The following is a 22,163-nucleotide window of genomic DNA, read 5'->3' as shown; positions in this document are numbered from 1 at the left end:
CTCATACACAGACACACAAGCGAATACAGTCACACATGCAGACATAACACAGATACGTATGGAAATGTGTAAGATCATTTCTTGCTGTGTGGGGTATGTTCATTTCTGACTTACATCTTCTCTCAGTTCTGTCATTCTTTCGTTTCATGTATACATGTTAGGAGTCTGTTTATATTTGCTGTATCTTTCTAATGTTCTGATCCTCTACCATTTAGGATACCCTTTGAATTTAATAGTTCTTATCTTAAAGTTTATTTCACTGTAATGACTAGCCATTTCAGCTCTTTGATGATTATTGTTTGCTTGGTGTCTTTTTTTTTTTTTTTGCTCTTTTCTTTTTACCCCAATTTTTTATCCTTTAATTTAATGGGAATCTCTGGCAGCGTATTGCTGGAACTTGCTTTTTTTTTTTTTTAGATCTAAACAAGCTCCTTTTTCTCTTCTTTCCTTCCTTTCTTTCTTTTTGAGAAAGTATATTTGTGTGTGTGTGTGTGTGTGTACGTGTGTTGGGTGTCGGCTGTGAGGCCTTCCCTGGAGCATTGTCAATTCAGAATTCACATGCCAAACCAACTTTTCCCTCTCCCAGTATCTTAGCTAGGGTCTTTATTGTTGTGAAGAGACACCATTATCATGGCAACTCTTACAAGGAAAACATTTAAATGGGGTAGCCTGCTTACAATCTCAGAGGTTCAGTCCACTATCATCTTGACGGGGAACATGGCAGCATGAAGGCAGACATGGTACTGGCTACATCTTGGCTTGCAGGAAACAGGAAGTTGACTAACACGCTGGCAGTATCCTAAGCATAGAGAACCTCAAAACCTGCTCCCACAGTGATACACTTCCTCCAACAAGGCCATATCCACTCTAACAAGGCCACACCTAATAGTGCCACTCCCGATGAGATTATGGGGGCCAATTACATTCAAACTATCACATTCCACTCCCTGACCCCCATAAGCTTGTAACAATATCATAATGGAAAATGCGTTTAGTCCAACTTCAGAAGTCCCCATAGTCTATCACAGTCTCAACAATGTTTAAAAGTTCAGAGAGGAGGGGCAGACTCTGCTGAACGTCTCCCATTACCCTCATCACTGGGAAAACTGGAGACCATTTTACCACGATAGCATGTTTCATGGTGTTGGAAAGATCAAATGAGGTTTGTTTTTTTTTTTGCAAAGGTCCTAATGACATTCATACATAGTGAAAATTCCGGTACATCTGAGCTGAGTAAACAAAGCACATTAGCTTCCTCAAGGCTCTGGATGTGAAATCTTCCCCCACTGACCCCTGTCGTCCATGTTTTCAGCACTTGGTAAAAATGACACACGAGTATATCAATTCTAGATCAAGTAAATTTGTATTCCCAGGATGCACAGAGGTTGACCGAAAACTAAGTTTTAAGAAAAGAGAAGAGGATCTCCTAAGATCGGCATGTATCTGGCCCGTTGCCAAGAAGAGTTGGCAGCATCTCCATCTGGAGATAAAGATGTCATCCGCTCAAAGCCAACCCCTCTCTCTCCAGCCACCTCCTGAATACGTGTAGTACAGGCTGACCTTCACACGGCCTTTCCGAGAGGAAAGATTATTTATGTTTATTTACCTGTTCCGAAGTAAACGTTTAAATGCGGGAAGGAAGCAAATCATCTCAAAGACACCAGGAGCACCCAGTGGCTTCCTCTGGCGAAGCACCAAGATTTGTCCTTTCTAGAGAAGTCTGTACAGACTAGAAACAAACACGAGTTTGATGCGGTTTGGATATGGATACCATGTGCAGCAGAGACTGCCAGAACTGAAGAGGCTTTTGTCCTTAGTCCCACAGAGCATGTTACTGTAGATGGAAAAAAAAAAAGTGGCCAAATGGCCGAATAGCCAGCAATCTGTAGCTTCTCATCCCTGGCTCTGCTGTTCTGCCCCCAGTTGCCTACCAGGAGGAGGACCCGTGCTGACCTCTCCAGAGACGACATAAGGTAAGTGCGAGGGGCAGACATTCCAGACCAGACTCGGCTCTCAAAGCACGCCTCTGATGGCTGCTCACCTCAGCAACTGGCTGGCCGGGAAAAGCTTGGAAACAGCAGACGCTGTCTTTCCTCAGTACTCATTCCCAGCGAGGACAAGTCTGTGATTATATAATAAGCTTTGTCTCCTGGCCCCCGAAGAGCTGACCTACAATGTCAAATGTGCAACCCATTAAGCAAATTCCACCTAGCCTACAACACATACTTGTCTTCTCGGGACATTCAGCTGCTCCACCACGAGAGCCCTGCCCTCAGTGGTTCCCACTGGCAAGCCCACTCTCATCTGGATACTTTGTAATCACACAAAGTTTCTCTGTGGGTTTTTAAGAATACAAAATAAGTTGATCTGCCCTCATTGCCCTTTGCATCCATGATTCTAGAGACCATAGATAATTGCTCAGGCCCAGCCTCACAATGCTATCCTGCTGACAAAAATCTTTCCATGGTACCCTGCCTCCTCGGGGCTTCATTTGTTTTCTTCCTTAACTTGCATCCCCCTACAGATGCCAGGTTCCAGTTGTGTTCCCTCTCTAGTCTAGAAACTTTGTGTGCTCCGGGGTTTCTCCCTTTCCCAGTGAGCCCACGGGGTAAGTGGTTGTGCCCCGATGTGAATGGGCTGGCAGAAGTCATTATTTGCTGAGGCCAGATAAAATTATCAGTGGAAATACCTTCATGGGGAGGGCTGTGTCGTTGTCACCATAGATGGCGTTTGGAGACACAGATGGCAGCAGCCGCTTCTGTGCATGTTGATATCCAGTCTTTTGCAAGTGCAGCAGATAAAATGATGTTTGTGAAAAGTTTGTTCATAAGCAAGTCCACGGTTCTAAGGTGAACATCAGTGATAGAAGTTATAAGCAGATGCACATGGAAAGCCCTGTTGCTTGTTCCAGCCCCCAGGTGAAGTCCACCCCCGAAGCAGAGTCTGTATTCGGTCTGTATACACAGGGGCACATGAAGTGGCGTGTGTTGTTTTGTCGCGCTGTGCCATTAGAGCCGGCATATGAATGACAGGTCACATTTTTAGTGTTAAAAACCTAGGGCTGGAGAGATGGCTCAGAGGGTAAGAACACTGATTGTTCTTCCAGAGGTCCTGAGTTCAATTCCCAGCATCCACAGTCCAAAGCCTCGGACTCAGGGGGTGGGGGACACAGCAGCGAGCTGGAAGCCCATGTGTCCAGCTGAAGCTGATGTCCACAGGCAGCGTCTGTGCAGGGAAGCGAGGCTCACATGAGATCATCTTCTTAACTGGGTCACTTGATGTGGGACTTTTTTCACATCTGTAAAACCCTTCATGAAGTGAATAACTGGATTCGAGTAACAGAGCGTGCAAGTACAGTATGGCTGCTGTTTCCCTTCCATCCAAATCTTGCACAGGCATTTGTCTTGAGCCTTTCTTAATGATGAACATATTCGAGCGGAATTCTGAGGACCTATAGCGTAGCCTGTGCAAATTGAGGCTATATAAATTATCATCATGATGGACTGCTGCAATGCTAATGCAATGTGGCCACTGGCTTGACTCCAATACCGAGCTGATCGAAGAGTTTCTAAATGTTCAATTTCTGTGCTTTCATGTCAGCAGCCTGCTGCACTTGCCAGTCTGAGCCAATTCAGGGCTCAGACTTTAAGGACTGCTGCTCCCTGAGAAAGGGATCAGGCAGGGAGAAAGGGAGAGAGAGAAACACACACACACACACACACACACACACACACACACACACACACACACATATATATATATATATATATAGAGAGAGAGAGAGAGAGAGAGAGAGAGAGAGGGAGGGAGGGAGCCTGATGCTCTCTGCCCCTTGTAGCCATGGGACTGGCCTGTGTGACTGAAGAAGGCTGCATTACAAGTTTTCAGTAAGCTTTAGAAATCAACTAGGGAACTGGATGGTCAAGATAGGGCAAGGACAGAGACGGAGAGCAAGGAAAGATTTATCTTGATTAGGGAGCCATTATGGGGCTAGCAAAAAAACCTGGCACTAGAGATATTCCCAGGAATCTACAAAGATGATCCCAGCTAAGACCCTAAGCAATATTGGAGAGGGTGCCTGAATTGGCCTTGCCCTGTAGCCAGATTGATGACTATCTTAAATGTCATCATAGAACCTTTATCCAGCAATTGACGGAAGCAGATGCAGAGACCCACAGCAGAGCATTGGGCTGAGCTCCCAAAGTCCAGTCAAAGAGGAGTGAGAATATGAGCAAAGAGGTCAAGACCATGATGGGGTCACCCACTGAAACAGCTTACCTGAGCCTTCCAACTCTGGCCTGACAGTGAGGGAACCAGCATAGAACCAAACTAGGCTCTTTGAATGTGGGTTATGGTTGTATGGCTGGGGAAGACTGTGAAGTCACTGTCATTGAGACCAGGATTTAGCCCTACTGCTTGTTCTGGCTTTTTGGAACTCATTCTCTTTGAAGGGATACCTTGCTCAGCCTAGATATAATGGGGAGGTTCTTGGTCCTGCCTCAGAGCAATGCGCTAGACTTTGTTGACTCCCCATGTTGTTGACTCCCTTTGTTGCCTTACCCTCTTTGAGGAGTGGAGGAGGAGTGGGAGGGAGGAGGAAGTAGGAAATGGATTTGGCATTTAAAATGAGAAAAGACAGTGGAAGGAAGGAAGGAAGGAAGGAAGGAAGGAAGGAAGGAAGGAAGGAAGGAAGGAAGAAACTAACTAACTTAATTGATCAGATTCTTGGCTACCTGACTCAGAAGTTAGCAGTGTCTTGACTTTATCATTCTGTAACTACTAGGAACCTATGAATTGAGGAACGCTTATCCAGTAATAGAAACCAAAGAATACATGTGTCCCTTTACCTGGATTCTCTTAGTACCTGGCCCTTTGAGCTGGTTGTCCAGAGCAACCCCAACAGGGCAGCCTTCTTCCTCTCCCCACTGTCCTTCCCCTGCTACTGGCTTTGGAGAAGGAGCACCTAGGGCAGTGGTTCTCAACCCGTGGCTCTCAACCCTTCTGGAGTCATATGTATTTACATTATGATTCATAACAGTGGCAAAGTAACAGTTACGTAGTAGCAACGAAATAGTTTTATGGTTGGGGGTCACCATAACATGAGGAACTGTGTTAAAGGGTCTTAGTGTTAGGAAGGCTGAGAACACTGTTGTAGAGACAAGGAACTTGCCAGACAGGGTTCCAAGATCCCTGAAAACAAGAAGCAGGGACAACATGGTTGCCTTTCCATGGGGATTTGTTTTCAAGGTCAGGATCTTCTGAGAATGGGTTTTGTCATCATGAAAACAGAGCTGGAGTGAGCGTGTGTGTGTGTGTGTGTGTGTGTGTAGCTGTTCTTGCTTGAGGAATGTGTGCTCTCAAAACTCACAGGGAGATTTCCATATGGAAATGGGGATTCCCTCACTTCTGTGTGATTTGAAGCAGTTAAGCGGGGTTGACCGGAAGCAGCAACCAGGCAACAGCTGCAGGTGTGAGCCACACAGGCTCCGGGTGGAGCTGTAGTGTGTTCTCATTTAATGCTTAACTCCCTCTAGCGGTCTCTTACAGCACTCAATGCCCTGGCTATAGGGTGGCAGATTTTAGAGGGACAGATTTTAAGTGTGTTTAAAGCTTGCTCATGTATTGTAGAATTTCTGTTCAAAGCTATAAAATGTCAGTATAAAAGACAAAGATCAATGAGTTTGACACCCCTCCCCCGACACACACACTCAGGTAAAAGATGAGGAAGGATGGCCGGGATGGGTCTGCTTCCGAATGCTCTTCTCATAGTGTGTTGCCCACAGATGTAGAGCGCCTACACGCAGATGCCCGTCAGCTCACCGAGGAGAGGCTTACACCTTGGAGGAAACTGGAAGTCAAATTTAGTAAGTATATTTGGTGGTGCTGCTACTCTGGGAGGGGAGGGCCTTGGCCCATTAAGGAAAGGGCAGGGATGACAGGGAATGCTCAGAGATGAAAGTACCAACTGGGAGGGCCCAATCTGCCCCTCCTTGGCTCCTGCCCACTGTAATGTTTGCTCAGTGGAGCCTTCAGCTCCTGCCGCCCTGTTCTGTAGTATAAAGTTGTGCTGGTATTGCTCAGTCCTGTTTCATTCTTTGAAAACATTCACTTGTTCTCTAAGGAGTTGATTTTTCTCTACTCTCACATCAAGGTAAAGATATGTTTCATTTGGGGGATGAAAACTAACACAGGGATGTTACAATGGGGAGCAAAGCCTTTGCTGGTGGTCAGCAGGGGGACCCCTGCTCATTGTGGGTCGTTGGTGAGCGTGCTGAGACCTTGCACATCTGCAGCTGCTCCAGGGAAGGTACAGCTACACTAATTCTCACACACGTGAAATTCCAGACGCTGCACCAAAATAAAAACGGCCACAAAAACCAGCTGCCTAGATACAGCAGGCTCTGTATAATTTGTTTATGGAGGTTGACTTCTTTGTCATTATTTTGTTTGTTGAGTCAGGGTTTCTCTGTGTAGCCCTGGCTGTCCTGGAACTCACTTTGTAGACCAGGCTGGCCTTGAACTCACAGAGATCTGCCTGCCTCTGCCTCCCAAGTGCTGGGGTTAAAGGCAGGCGTGCACCACCACCAGGGATCTGAGGTTGATGTTTGAGAGGAGGGAATAACAAAGAGTTAGCTCTCTGTAGTAATATGAGGAGCGGCGGCGGGGCTGCGTCCCCAATACCCCAGCCGCCCGGCTCGGCTAGCTTATGCCCCAAAATAATTACACAGACACTGTATTCATTTAAACACTGCTTGGCTCATTTCTACCTAGCATCTTCTAGGCTAACTCTCCCACCTGGACTAGCCCATTTCTTATCATCTGTATAGCACCGGTCTTACCGGGAAGATTCTAGCCTAAGTCCATCCTGGGTCGGAGCTTCATAGCGTGCGTCTTCCCTGGAGCAGGTAGCATGGCGTCTCTCCTGCGTCTGCTCCCGAGAGGAGAGCTGTCGAGTCTGACCTCACTTCCTCTTCCTCCCAGCGTTTTGTTCTGTTTACTCCTCCCACCTATCTCCTAACCAATGAGAGCCAAGCAGCTTCTTTTATTTTAACCAATGACCTTCCTCCATCAGCTCTCCTCATTCATCCACATTCACACAGCTTTAACTGACTGCAGCTGACAGAATGGAGCCTGAGATGCTCACTTAAAATGTGTAAAGAAATAGTGAGTTCAAGGTGACCATTGGAAGTAAAGTCCCAGCAATGGGAAAGCCATAATGGACATCAAAAACCCTGGGTGCAAACTTTGCATGAACCCATGAACGTTTCTTGGATAGGGCTGGTTCTAAGTGGTTTTATTTAAGGGATTTGGGCTGCTGCACAAGAATTGGGACTTACAGTTTGAGTCTAACAAACTGCTGACATAAAACAAAGATAAAAAGTAATGAATGCCTTTGGGGGATGTATCAGAACCCAGCCCTGCCCGCATCTGCTGCTGGCCACACTCTTCACCTGTGACCCAGAATCACCCAGCATAAAAGCAAAGCAGCAAGCACAGATGATCACACTTTTGAAATTCAAGATGGCTTTGCATAACTATACACAATGATGTAAGGAAGATAAGCTTATAGTAAATGAAAAGATAGGATATTTCAGTAAAGAAATAAACCCTGAAAAAAAACAACAAAACTCAAAACTTTGCACTGAAGATTAATTTATCTGCAATATAAAATTCACCTGATAGGCTTAACAGCAGGAAGAAATGATGCAAAGTTATCCAGCTTGAGAATAGACCTGTAGAAGCATCTGCAGCACAGTGATCAAAGACTTGGGAGAAAGGGAACCTTGGATGTTTGTAGTGATGTGTCAAAAGGCTTAATATATAAATAATAAGTTAGGAGGAGAAATGGAAAAGAGAATAAAACATCTTAAGTAATCCTACCCCAACCCAATATTTGTGTAAATTATGTTTATAATTTTAAAAATCTCACACCACAGATTTCCGAAAACTAAAAATAAATGGAAACTCCTGGACACATCCGGAGAAAACAATCGTTATTTCTAAGGGAAAAACGATCTGGATGATAACTTAAATCTCATCAGAAATAGAGACCAGAGACAGCTATACTGGCTAATTTTATGTCCATTTGACACAGAATAGAGCCGTCAGAGAAAGGAACCTCAATTGTGAAAATGGGGCTATAGGCAAGACTAGGGCATTTAAAAATGAGTGATTTGATGTAGGAGGAGCTATCTCCTGGTGGGAGGCACCAACCCTGGGCTGATAGTTCTCAGTTCTATAAGAAAGCAGGCTGACCAAGCCATGAGGAGCAAGCCAGTAAACAGCACCCCTCCATGGCCTCTGCCTCAGCTCCTGACTCCAGGTTCCTGTGCTGCATGAGTTCCTGCCCTGACTTCCTGCCTGATGCACAGTGATGTGGAAGCATAAGGCAAATAAACCCTTTCCTCCCAATTTGCTTTTGGTCACGGTGTTTCATCACAGAAATAGTAACCTGCTGAGGTTTCAGAAGGCTCGCTATAGCAGGAGAAAACCTGACTAATAATGAAATAAATTAGTTCACATAAGTCTTTTTATCATGTCCCTTTATTCTTTCTATGCTCTCTAATGCTCTCTCGATGTCCCTCTTGATGTTTCCTTTTTGATGTTCCTCGCTGTTTTACCCATTCCACAAGGTTTCCAGTTTATATACCCACACAGACATAGTTAACAAGCATGCTTTTTTTTTTTTTTATTTTCGAGACAGGGTTTCTCCGTAGCTTTTTGGTTCCTGTCCTGGAACTAGCTCTAGTAGACCAGGCTGGCCTCGAACTCACAGAGATCCACCTGCCTCTGCCTCCTGAGTGCTGGGATTAAAGGTGTGCGCCACCACCGCCCGGCAACACAAGCATGCTTTTTTAGGTCTAACAAGAGGGGTAAAAGACTAACAATGTGGGTGCCCCATGTCTCAGAAGGGGCATGACTGTGCAGCTCCCCACCAGAGCAAATACCAGGTGGATTAGGGTGGAGCTTGGCCCCCTGGGCCAAGCATCAGGGTGCTGTATCCACTGACATCCAGGTAAGAAGGAATTGCTTTCTCTGATGTTGCTTTAGTGGCCTAAAACTTTTCCCCTGCATTAGGGGTAAAGGCACAAACAGTTAATTTCCTAGGCTAAGACCTTGAGTCAAATGAAAGGTGAAGGTAAGTACAGAATATTAATAGCTTGTTAAGGTAGAGCAAAACCCAGTAGATTACACCCTCCTGAGTCTGTTGCCAGAGAATTCAGGGCCCCCCAGACCTGTTTATCAGTGAGAACAGACCTGCTGTCTCTCCGCTCAGTGCCTCCTGCTCAGAGCTCCTTCCTCGTCAATGAGTCCTGCACAGTAAAGTGGGCATTCCTGGCATTCTTGTTTCAAGGCTGTCCCTGTGGTCCTGTCTGTCTCTCTGTGTGTGTGTTTTTAAACTTTCAGCCTAGTTCTTATAGTGCGTAGCGAGTAGAGTGCAGAACGGAACCGGTGTAGTTTTCCAACTAGTCATTAATATCCCTTAATATAAATGAACTCAATTTGTCTATAAAAGACACAGGCTAACAGATTGGATACCAAAACAGAATCCATCCTGCATACAAGAAACACACCTCAACCTCAAAGACAGACATTAACTCAGAGTAAAGGGTTGGGAAAAATTATTTGAATCCAATGGACCTAAGAAACAAGCTGATGTAGCTGTCCCAATATCTAATAAAATAGACTTCACACTAAAATCAATCAAAACAGATAAAGAAGACATTTCATTTTTGTCACAGGAAAACCATCAAGAGGAAATCTCAATCCTGAATATCGATGCCCCAAATACAAGGGCTCCCTCATACATAAAAGAAGCATAGCTTAAATCACACATTAAATCTCATACACTAACAGTGGAAGACTTCAACACCCCACTCTCACCACTGGACAGGACTGCCACACAGAAACTTAACAGAAAAATAAGGGAAAGGACAGATGTTATGACTCAAATGGTATTAATAGACTTCTATAGAACATTCCACCCAAACAAAAAAGAATATACCTTCTTCTCAGCATCTCATGGAACCTTCTCAAAAATTGGCCACATACTCAGTAACAAAACAAACTTCAACAGATACAAAAAATTGTAATAACCCCATGTATCTTATCGTATCACCATGATTTAAGGTTAGAATTCAACAGCAACACTAATTTCAGAAAGCCCACAAACATATTGAAATTGAATAACACTCAATTGAATCACCACTGGGTCAAGGAAGAAATAAAGAGAGAAATTAAATACTTCCTAAAATTCAATGAAAATGAATGTACAACATACCCAAAGTTATGGGACAGAATGAAAACAGTGTTAAGAATAAAGTTCATAGCACTGAATGTCTATAATAAAGAAGCTGGAAAAAAATCCCACACTAGCAAATTAACAGAACAACTGAAAGCTCTAGAACAAAAAGAAGCAAACCCACCCAGAAGGAGTAGATGGTGGGAAATAATCAAATTGAAAGCTGAAATCAATAAACTAGAAACAAAGAAAAAATACAAAGAATCAATGAGACAAAGAGTTGGTTCTTTGAGAAAAATCAGCAAGATTGCAAACCTTTATCCAAATTAACCAAAAGGCAGAGAGAGAGAGAGAATACCCAAATTAACAAAATCAGAAACGAAGGGGGGAACATAACAATAGACACAGGAAATCCAGAGAATCCTCGGGTCATACTTCAAAAACCTGTACTCCACAAAGTTGAAAATTTTAAAGGAAACGGACAATTTTCTGAATAAATACCACATGCCAAAAATTAAATCAAGACCAGATAAACAAATTAAATAGACCTGTAACCCATAAAGAAGTAGAAACAGTCATTAAAAGCCTCCTAACCAAAAGAAAGCCCAGGGCCAGATGATTTCAGTGCAGAATTGTACCAGAATTTCAAAGAAGAACTAATACCAATACTCTTCAAATTGTTCCACACAATAGAATCAGAAGGAATACTGCCAGACTCTTCTTACGAGGCTACAATTACCCTAATACCTAAACTACACAAAGATACAACTAAGAAAGAGAATTACAGACCAATCTCACTCATGAATATTGATGCAAAATTACTCAATAAAATACTGCAAATCAAATTCAAGAACATATCAGAAAAATCATCCACCATTGTTCTATTGGTAACTCACCAAGGCCAGCTGGACTGGGTCTGAAAACGCATGGGATAAAACAGAACTCGCTGAACATAGCGGACAATGAGGACTGCTGAGAAGTCAAGAACAATAGCACTGGGTTTTGATCCTACTGCACGTACTGGCTTTGTGGGAGCCTAGGCTGTTTGGATGTTCGCCTTACTAGACCTGGAAGGAAGTGGGAGGTCCTTGGACTCCCCTCAGGGCAGGGAACCCTGACTGCTCTTGGGGGGGGTGATTGGGGGAGGGGGAGGGAAATGGGAGGTGGTGGTGGGGAGGAGACAGAAATCTTTAACAAATAAATAAATAATAAAAAAAAGAACAAATGAGACAATGTAAAAAAAAATCATCCACCATGATCAAGTAGGCTTCATCCTAGAGATGCAGGGATGGTTCAACATATGAAAATCTGTCAACATAATCCACCATATAAACAAAGTGAAAGAAAAAAATACACATGATCATCTCATTAGATGCTGAAAAGGTCTTCTACAAAATCCAACACCCTTTCATGATAAAGGTCTGGGAGAGAGCAGGGATACAAGGAACATACCTAAACATAATAAATGTAATATACAACAAGCCAACAGCCAACATCAAACTCAATGGAGAGCAACTTAAAGTGATTCCACTAAAATCAGGAACAAGACAAGGCTGTTCACTTTCTCCATATCTACTCAATATAGTATTTGATATCCTAGTTAGAGCAATAAGACAACAAAAGGAGACAAAGAAGATACAGATTGGAAAGGAAGAAGTAAAACTTTTGCTATTTTTTGATGGTATGGTAATATACATAAGTGACCCCAAAATTTCTACCAGGGAACTCCTACACCTTCAGTAATGTGGCAGGATACAAGACTGACTCCAAAATATCAGTAGCCCTCCTATGTACTATGATAAACGGACTGAGAAATGAAATCAGAGAAACATCACTCTTCTTCACAATAGCCACAAACAACCTAAAATATCTTGGGGTAACTAACCAAACAAGTGAAATACCTATATGACAAGAACTTTAAGTCTTTGAAGAATGAAATTGAAGAGGATATCAGAAAATGGAAAGATCTCCTATGCTTATGGATAGGTAGGATTAACATAGTAAAAATGTCGATCTTACCAAAAACAATCTACAGATTCAATGCAATACCCATCAGAATTTCAGCACAATTCTTCACAGACCTCGAAAGAACAATACTAAATTAAAAACCCAGGATAGCCAAAACCCTGTATAATAAAGGAACATCTGGAGGTATCACCATCCCTGATTTCAAGCTCTATTATAGAGCTACAGTAATGAAAGCAGTTTGATAGTGGCATAAAAACAGACAAGTAGACTAATGGAATCTAATCAAAGACCCTGAAATTAACCCACAACCCTATGAACACCTGATTTTTGATAAAGAAGCTAAAAATATAAAATGGAAAAAAGAAAGCCTCTTCAGCAAATGGTGCTGGTATAACTCGATGTCAGCATGTAGAATGCAAATAGATCCTTATCTATCACCAGTCAAAAAACTCAAGTCCAAATGGATCAAGATTTCAACATAAATCCATCTACACTGAATCTCATAGAAGAGAAAGTGGGAAGTACCCTTGAACGCATTGGCACAGGAGACCACTTCCTGAATATAACACCAGTAGCCCAGACACAGAGAGCAACAATTAATAAATTGTACCTCCTGAAACTGAGAAACCTCTGTAAAGCAAAGTACATGGTCAATAAGACAAAACAGCTGTTCACAGAATGAGAAAAGATCTTCAACCCTGCTTCTGACAGAGGACTGATCTCTGAAATATACAAAGAACTCAAGAAACTAGACATCAAATTACCAAATAATCCATTTAAAAAATGGGGTACAGATATAAACAGAGGATTTTCAACAGAAGAATCTTAAATGGCTGAAAGAAAATTAAGGAAATGCTCAACATACTTAGTCATCAGGAAATACAAATCAAAACAACTCTGAGATACCATCTTACACTGATGAGAATGGCTAAGATCAAAACACTGTTGACAGCCCATGTTAGAGAGGATTTGGAGTAAGGGGAACACTCCTCCATTTCTGATGGGAGTGCTAACTTGTACAACTGCTGTAGAAATCAGTATGGTGAATTCTCAGAAAATTGGGAATCAATCTACCTTAAAACCCAGCAATACCACTTTTGGGCATATACCCAAAGGGGACACACTCACATCATAAGAACATTTGCTCAACTAAATTCATAGCAGCATTGTTTGTCATAGCCAGAACCTGGAACAACCGAGATGCCCCTCAACTGAAGAATGGACAAAGAAAATGTGATACATTTACACAATGGAGTACTAACCATGCAATGAAAAACAATGATATCTTTAAATTTGCAAACAAATGGATGGAAGTAGAAAAAAGTCTTGAGTGAGGTAACCCAGACCCAAAAAGACAAATATAGTAGGTACTCACTCATAAGTGGATACCAGACATAAAGCAAAGGATAACCAGTTTGCAGTCCACAACCCTAGAGAAGCTAGAACCCTCCTCCGGAAATAGATGGAAGCAGATGCAGAGACCCACAGCTAACCACTGGGCCGAGCTCTCAGAGTACAAACGAAGTGAGGGAGGACCAATAATATGAACAAAGGGGACAAGGCCATGATGGAGAAACCAATAGAAGCAGCTGGCCTGAGCTAGTGGGAATTCATTTTGACTCTGGACTGACAAATTGGGAAACTGCCACACTAGGACCCCTGAATACAGATGACAATGGTGTGACTTGGGCAGTGTATGAGGCCACGGGCAGTGGGACCAGGATCTAACTCTAATGCATGAACTGACTTTGTGAAGCCCATTCTCTATGGAGAGATACTTTGCTCAGCCTAGGCACCGGGGAAAGAGGGAGGACCTTGGTCCTGCCTCAGTGAGGTGATGGAACAGGCTTAGTTGACTAAGGGGAGGTCTTACCTTTCCTGAGGAGTGGATGGGAAATGGGGTGAGGGGGAGGGAGCGGGAGGGAAGAAAGGAGGGGGAACTAGGATTGGTATGTAATAAATAAATAAATAAATGAAATTAATTATAAATAAAAAAGAAATAAGGGCAGTCAGGTGTGATGGATCACACATATAATCAGAGGCAGAAGAATTTCCTTGAGTTTGAAGGCAGCCTACTGTACAGTGAGTTTTCAGCCATCTTGGACTACAAATGAGATCCTGCTTCAAAAAGCAAATGAGAGAGGCTATTGAGAAAAGGAGGGGAGGGAAGTGTAAGAAAGGGATGGGGAAAAGAGAGGGAGGAAGAGGGAGAAAGAAGAAAGGGAAGAAGGGAAGGGGAAGGGAAGGGGAAGGAAAGAAAAGAACAGAAGGAGACTTCAAGTCCAATCAGAAATCAGCTGGTCGCCCCCATAACAGCCCTGCCACTATTGTGCCAGGAGGCAGGCACATCTTGCCTGACCCGTCAGTGGTGTTGTGTATACTGAGTAGGGCTGGCGGTTCTCTATTAGCAGTCTGCACAGGATTCTCCACTGCGGCTGGCCAGCAGGGAGGAAGCTTGGAGCCACATTCCTGCCGTATTTTTCTGTGTCCCAGAACTAGACACCCCTCTCTCTCTCTCTACTGTGCTTAGCAGTAGGATTTCATCATCCAGTTCCGTTGAGAGCCGCCAGCAGTGGAAATTGCCAGTAGTGCTTTGGGAGCCTTAGGGTGGTAGCCCACCCTTGTCACTGGGGCTTTCATTTAGCAACCTATGGCATCCAGCATCAGCCCTATCTGGATACTCATATAGGGCATTTTGTTCTTAATTTTATGATTTGGTTAGCTTTCCAAGTAGCTAATTTCTTCCTTATTGCTTTTTCTTGCATGTTTATGTTTGGTTGACCCCTGTCCCCATCTCCATGCCCAGCTCATACGGCTTTCCGTCCCCAGTTATCCGTGGTTGGCTTTCTTATCATATACGTTCTGTTATTCTTCCTGCCCCTTGGAGAATGTTTTCTTCTCCCATGGGCCTTTTCTAGCTTCCCAGGCGCTGTACATATTCATCCCTCATAGGCGTGCATTGATAAAAGCCTATAGCTTCTCAATGCCCCGCACATGAGAGAGAACAAGTGGAGCTTCTGAGCTGAGCGGCCACCCTTTATCTTTTCCAGTTCCATCCATTTTTTCCAGTTTTTGTTTCATTTTTATGATGTCTGTGCACCACGTTTTCACTCTCCGTTCATCTTTGATGGGCATCCGGGCTGATTCCATTTCTTTGTTACTGTGACTTTTGTGGCAATAAATGTGGATGAACAAGCATGTATGTGGTAAGGTACAGAGTTCTTTGCCTCTTGTTTCACTGCGACATGGTTTTAATCTGCATTTCTCTGACAGATAAGGCCATTGAGTGCTATTGGTCTGTTCTGTTGAGACAGTTTCTCTATGTAGCCCAGGCTGGCCTGGGACTCACAGAGATCTGCTCCAACTCCGCAAGTGCTAGAATTCAAGGCATGTGCCACCATGATTGTATGCCGAATACATTTATTTATTTACCTATTTATTTATTTATATGTCCATTCATCCATTCATCCATTTATTTGTTTATTTTGGTTTTTCAAGACAAGGTTTCTCTATGTGTAGTCCAGCTGTCTTGGAACTCGCTCTGTAAACTAGGCTGACTTAGAACTCACAGAGATCCACCTGCCTTTGCCTCCCGGGTGCTGGGATTAAAGCCGTGTGCCACCACTGCCTGGCCCACTTGTATTTCTTAAGCTGAGAACTCTCTATTTAGTTCTTAGATCATTTTTTTGATTGGATTATTTGTTTTCTTACAGTTGAGGGTTTTTGTCCAGTTCTCTGTATATTCTGTATACCAACCCTCTGTCCAATGTAGCTGTCTGTTTCCTCCCTTTCTCCAGACCGTCTCTTCACTCAGCTGCTCCCTCTGCTGTACAGAGCTCTTAAATTCCACGTGGTCCCATTTGTTGATTGTTTATTCATTTCCTGAGGTACTGGGGCCCCTTTCAGAGAGCCCTCACCTATCCTGATGTCTTGAAATATTATTCCTAGTTTTTCATCTAACAGTTTAAGTTTTACCTTGAAGACTTGGATACATTTGGAGTTGCTTTTGTGTGGGATGAGAAATGGGGACTTATTGTCATCCTCCTACGTGCAGACATCCAGTTTTCCCAGTACCATTGCTGAAAAGGATGTTTTTCCTCTAATATATATTTTTGGCATCTTTATAAAAAAAGTCAGCTGGCTATAGCCATATGAACTTTTGCCTAGGTTCTTTTCTAATTTGTGTGTCTGTTTTTGTGTTGGTGCCATGCTGGTTTTATAAGTATAGCTGTGTTATAGAACCTGAAATCAGTTATGCTGATGCCTCCAGCAGTATTCATTTTGCTTAGGAAGACAGGGTCTTTGGTACTTTCATATTAATTCTTTGATTTTTTTTAAATTTCCCATTCCTTTATTACTGTTCTTTCCTTTTTCTGTCTTATTGCTCTGGCTAAGTACGCTATTGAATAGAAGTGGGAAATATATATCCTTGGTTTTTTTTTCTGATCTTAGTGAAAAATCTTTTTTTCCTCCCATGTAGCTTGATTTTTGCTATAGGTCTGTCATGTATAGATTTTATTGAGTAAATGTACGCGGTGGTTTAAATGAGAATGATCCCCATAGGCTCATATGTTTGGATACTTGGTATTCGGTTGGTAGAACTGTTTAGGAAGAATTAGGAGATGTGGTCTTGCTGGAGGAGGTGTGTCAGTGGGGCCGGCTTTGGGACTTCGATAGCCTTTCTCTGTCCCCATCCTCAGTGAGCTGTCTGCCCCCTGCTTCTGGTTTGAGCTGTGAACTCTAGGCTGTTTTGGCTGCCATACTTTTGCTCCACCATCACGAAGTCTAACCCGCAGGAAACCTTAAGCTCCAACTCTTTATAAGCTGTCCTAGTCTTTCTCACAGCAATAGAAAAGGAGCTAATGCAGATGACGGTGTCTGTATTCCTTCTCTCTTTAAGGCTTTTATTATGAAGGGATATTGGATTTTTTTTTTGGTGGGGGGTGGTTTGAGACAGGGTTTCTTTGTGTAGCCTTGGCTGTCCTGGAACTAGCTCTGTAGCTCTGGCTTCAAGCTCATAGAAACCCACCTGCCTCTGCCTCCTGAGTGCTGGGACTAAAGCTGTGTGTCACTCCTTCATGGATGTTGAATTTAGTCGAATGCCTTTTCTGTATCTGTTGAAGTGATTTATGATTTCTATCCTTGAGTCCATTTCTGTGATGTACGATATTTATTGCCTTACATATATTGAACTATTTTGCATTTTTGGAATGAAGCTGATTTAAGCTTGATGGATTATCTTTTTGATGTGTTCTTTGTAGCACGAAGTTTTACTTTTTTTGGCTTTCTGGGGGGCCCACCACCCAGCTCCCAAATAAATCACACATGGAGTCTTATTCATGGTTATGAATGCCCGGCCTTAGCTTGACTTGTTTCTTGCCAGCTTTTCTTAAATTATCCTGACTACCTTTTGCCTCTGGTTTTTTCCTTTCTGACTTTTACATATCTTACTTTCACTCTTATTCCATGCCTGGCTGGGTGGCTGGGCGGCCGGGCGGCTGGGCGGCTGGGCAGCTGGGCGGCTGGGCGGCTGGGCGACTGTGTGACTGGGTGGCTGGGTGGCTGGGTGTCTGGGTGTCTGGTGTCTGGGTGTCTGGGTGTCTGGCCCCTGACACGTCTTCCCCTTGTTCTCCTTGCACCTCTTCTTCCTCCTTCTTCCTTCTGTTTATTCTCTCTGCCTGCCAGCTCCACCTATCCTTGCTCCTGGCCATTCAGCACTTTCAGGTAAAGAATCACAGGTTCACAGAGTTAAACAAATGCAGCATAAACAAAAGCAACACATCTCTACGTCATTAACAAATGTTCCACAGCATAAACAAAAGTAACATACCTTAAAATAATATTCCCCAACAGTTCTTGAAGTTACAAGTGTCTGTGTGTGTGTGTGTATGTGTGTGTGTGTATGTGTGTGTGTATGTGTGTCTCTCTGTGTGTGTGTATGTGTGTCTCTGTGTGTGTGTGTATGTGTGTCTCTCTGTGTGTATGTGTGTGTATGCGCGTGCATGCACGTCACTCAAATCATGCTTCTGCTTAAATTGCTACTGAAGGGTGGGAAGCAGGTAAGTTTCATTCCACTCTGCCTCTGTGGGCTACCATTCTTTACTCTTTATTTTCCAGTCGGGCACAGCCTGCCAGGGCCCTTACACTATGCTGGGGTCTCTGGTATGGTTCCCCCATGAGCCCCGTGCCTTTGTCCCTGTGCTCCTTCCCACAGGCCACCATGGACTGACGGACACATTCTTCAGCTTCAACGCTCTCCTGTGACTGGGGCCTCTGAGGATTTTCCTGGGATTATTTATTATATAAATTTGGCGACTCAGGCTTTATACAGAAATATATGTGAATATCAAATCTGCTACCGTAAAACAGACTGTATCAGTAGATTTCTAGCTGTTCAGTTCTGTGTTTAAGGAAATAGAAATAACATGGCTTTCTGTTTTTTGTCCCCTAGTCTTATTTTTTCCTGCTTTCTCCTCTTCTTGTGTTTCCATTTCTTTCTTGTCATTCTATTTTTAAATTTCTTCTCCATATTTTCTTCTATTTTCTCTCTTGTTTTTTATTTTGTTTCCATTTTTTCTTTTGTTTTTCTTGTTTTTCCTTTCTTTTCTCTTTAAAAAGTTGACCTTTTAAATGCAAATTTAAAAAAGTGTTTTTTGTCCAATATAGAAAGTGATATGATAATATTTAGAACATTATTTTATCTATCACTAACTAGGACTATGAGGTTCAATGTCCTTGGGATTATACCACATTTATTGAGTAATGATTTTCACATAATAACTGCTCATTAAATTGTTTTCTTTTTGAATGAAACTTCATTAAAAATTGTAGCTCTGTGGCAAGCACATGGTGAGATCAGGATGTTGCCAAGCAGACTGTACCTGTGAGTCAGTCAGCCTAACCCAAGCTGACAGAGAAACTGATGGAATGTTAATTGATAACAGCTGGGTGACTGGCAGGCCTGCTGGGGAAGGACAGGGCCAAGGAGCTCTCAGCACCTATAAAACTTACATTTGTCAAAGACCCTAGAGGCTTTTTAATGAGAATGACCTCTGGTTAAAACTAGAGGGAATGGGAAGTGAAGATAGTGATTTGGGGACTTTGGATCATTTCCCACTTAATAGCTGCTGACTTAGAAGACAAAACTCATGGAATTCTCATAGTCATTCTGGTTGGCCTTTAATGATCTCAGAACCCGGTTAGGTGGGCTCATGACCTGTTGTTGCTTAGCAACACTGGAAACACACTAGAATGGGTGGGGGAGTGGGGGCGAGACAGGAAGTGTCCCAGCATGCAAAGTAGTGCTTTCAGTACCTTGGCTGAGGGGAAAAGCAGGTTGTGGCAATTGGATTTGCCTCTTAGAGGGTTCCCGGCGGAGAAGCTTGGCTGCAGTTGGAAGACTTGTGGGAAATACAATCAGGAGGCGAGCATAACCAGCTGGATGTGCGGCAGTCAGACCCCACCCGCGTTCCGTGAAGGACTCTAAGCTGATACTGGAAGAGCAACAAGGCTAAACTTCCTACTGGTTCCAGGGCCTCTGTTGGCCCTGAACTGCTTCCTCCTGGGGCGTGAGAGTCCCCGAGGAGTCAGTGGCCACCTTGTTCACTATATGAGAGATTGTTTCTCCTGTGCGAAGCTGGATGTTCACCCCGGCGGCAATCGCTAGTCAGCTTTTGGGTCCCTGTGAGGTGCTCATGTAGGCGTGTGTTGAACTGTATGTAGATAAGCTGTTGGATCTGTCTTCTCCTCCCCTATACAGGGCTTCATTTTCTGTGGCCTTTTAAGGCAGATTCTTGAAGCATTGAATTTATCTGTAGAGACCTGAGAATTCTGGCCACTCTTGAGAAGGGTCAAGGCTGTATCTAGTTTTCCTTCAGAGGCTGCCACATGACATAAGCCCAGTTCGTAGTACTTCCTCCCCATCCGCTGCTGCCCACACACCATCGTGTCCTCTCTCTGTGTCAGGTATTAATGATCGAAAGTCCCTTGATACAAGCAACCCCCAAATGCCTTTTCATTGTACTCCCAGTGGTGCCCGCATCCACACGGGCTGCCTCTCCTGCAGGCTGGGTGCCCGATTTGTGCAGCGCCCATCCCAACTGATGGTTTTGTTAGTCACAGCATTACCAGAAAACACTTGGTGTGAACTTTCATCAGAAAAGTCACAAAGAATTTCAACTTTTTCATTATTAGTAATATAATTAGTTTATACTTTTTTTGACATGCCTTATCCAATTTTGCTAGATTTTCAAATTAATAAACACTGGAAGAAAATGAAATTAACGATGGTCTGTTGATCAGCTGGGGCAAGCCATTGCTTGTCAAAATGATGATGCGAAGGGGGAAACATGTTTTGGGTAAATAAATATATTGTGTAACTGTAAATCTGGATCGGACTCTGACCCAGCTAGGAGGGAAGATCATTCTGATTTCTATTGCAGAGGAAGTATTAATTCAGCATTCAGACACAGAGTAAATCCCTGGAGTATGCTTGGTGTCTTCTCGGCAAGGTGGAATTTGTGGCTTTAATATGGCTGCATTCCCACTATGGATACGGTGCCAGGATCCTTGCCAATGTTGGGTTGCTATTCTTTTGGGTTTTTCCCCTGCTGAATGCCCACAGATATGAAAGGAAATGCCCACATGTTCAATAAACGCCTTTATCTGAGGTAGAACTCTAGAAGCAAGCCTTTTTGCTTGGTCCTGGTGACATATGGTGACAGCTGTGGACACGCACTTTAGTTGTAGGTTACACTCGAGTAGCATGTGTGGTACTTGCCATTGTCACCTATGAATCTATGGTTTGTGGGTTCTCTGTCAGAGTGTAAGTGCAAGTCACAGACATCACCCTGCAGAGAGCCCCATATTTGATGATTGTCCTACTCCCCAAGATCTCTGGGATGTTTCTGTGTGCCTGTCCCCCATGTCTGCAGGTCTTTGTCTTAAATACCTGTGCTTCCCCCAGAGAACTGCCCTAGGAGCTCCGGAGTATTCTGTAAGCACCCAGCACCCTTCCCTCCCTCCACGGTGGTCCGTGGCTGGCGGCAGAAAGTAGGAAGTTTGAAAGCCCTGCTCAGATGAGGTCTATTTCTGAGCTGTAATTTTCCTTCCAGAGGACTTTGGTGGTACTAACTGGGGCTGAAGCTCTATTTAAAGTAGACCTCTTCCCCTTTCCATTGTCACACCCCCTGTCCCTTTTTGGTCACTCCCGGAAACACCTCCTCAGTAAATCACATATAAACCCTCACTTCAGAGTCTGTTGTGAGTAAACGGACCCAAGGCATAGCTCAAGTCACTCAAGAAGAAAGGGGTGATACAGGGAAGGTCCTTCCAAGACGCTGAAAAGGATCAAGAACCAGAAGCCACCATTAAATTTAAGATTATATTGCCATAGTCACAAACCAAGGCCCAGGAAGCTTCTGTCACCATGATCACACCTACTCCTAATAGCCAGAACTATTGACTGGCAACAGAACCATGCCCGTGCTCACTATTATGTAGATCTTATCTATAGCTGTAACTTCCTAGAAGCCACAGCAAGGAGGTGTCCTAGTAGGTTCCAACTTACCCTTGCAAATTTAGCTAACTGGCTGAGCCAATTTCAAATACAGAACCTAGCTGCAAGGGAATTTGAGGAAATGCTTTTCTTTCCTGTCCATGTAGTGTAAGGAAATACTTAGAAGGAAGAGGACTTTGAAGCTGGTTGCCAGTCTGCAGGCAGAGCCTTCCCGTTCTGGGAGCCACTTCCAAATTACAACACAGAGACTTATGTTACTTGTAAATACTTAACCAATAGCTCAGGCTTATTACTAACTAGTTCCTACATTTTAAATGAACCCATATTCCTTATTTACGCTCTGACATGAGGTGGTACCTTTATTAACATAGCATGTTCATCTTGCTTTTCTGCGTCTCTTCTTGACTCTGATTCCGCCCTTCTCTCTCCCTGACA

The sequence above is a fragment of the Microtus pennsylvanicus genome, chromosome 2 (assembly GCF_037038515.1).
Source record: "Microtus pennsylvanicus isolate mMicPen1 chromosome 2, mMicPen1.hap1, whole genome shotgun sequence".
NCBI classification, from domain to species: domain Eukaryota; kingdom Metazoa; phylum Chordata; class Mammalia; order Rodentia; family Cricetidae; genus Microtus; species Microtus pennsylvanicus.
Note: the sequence above shows the minus strand (reverse complement) of the source record.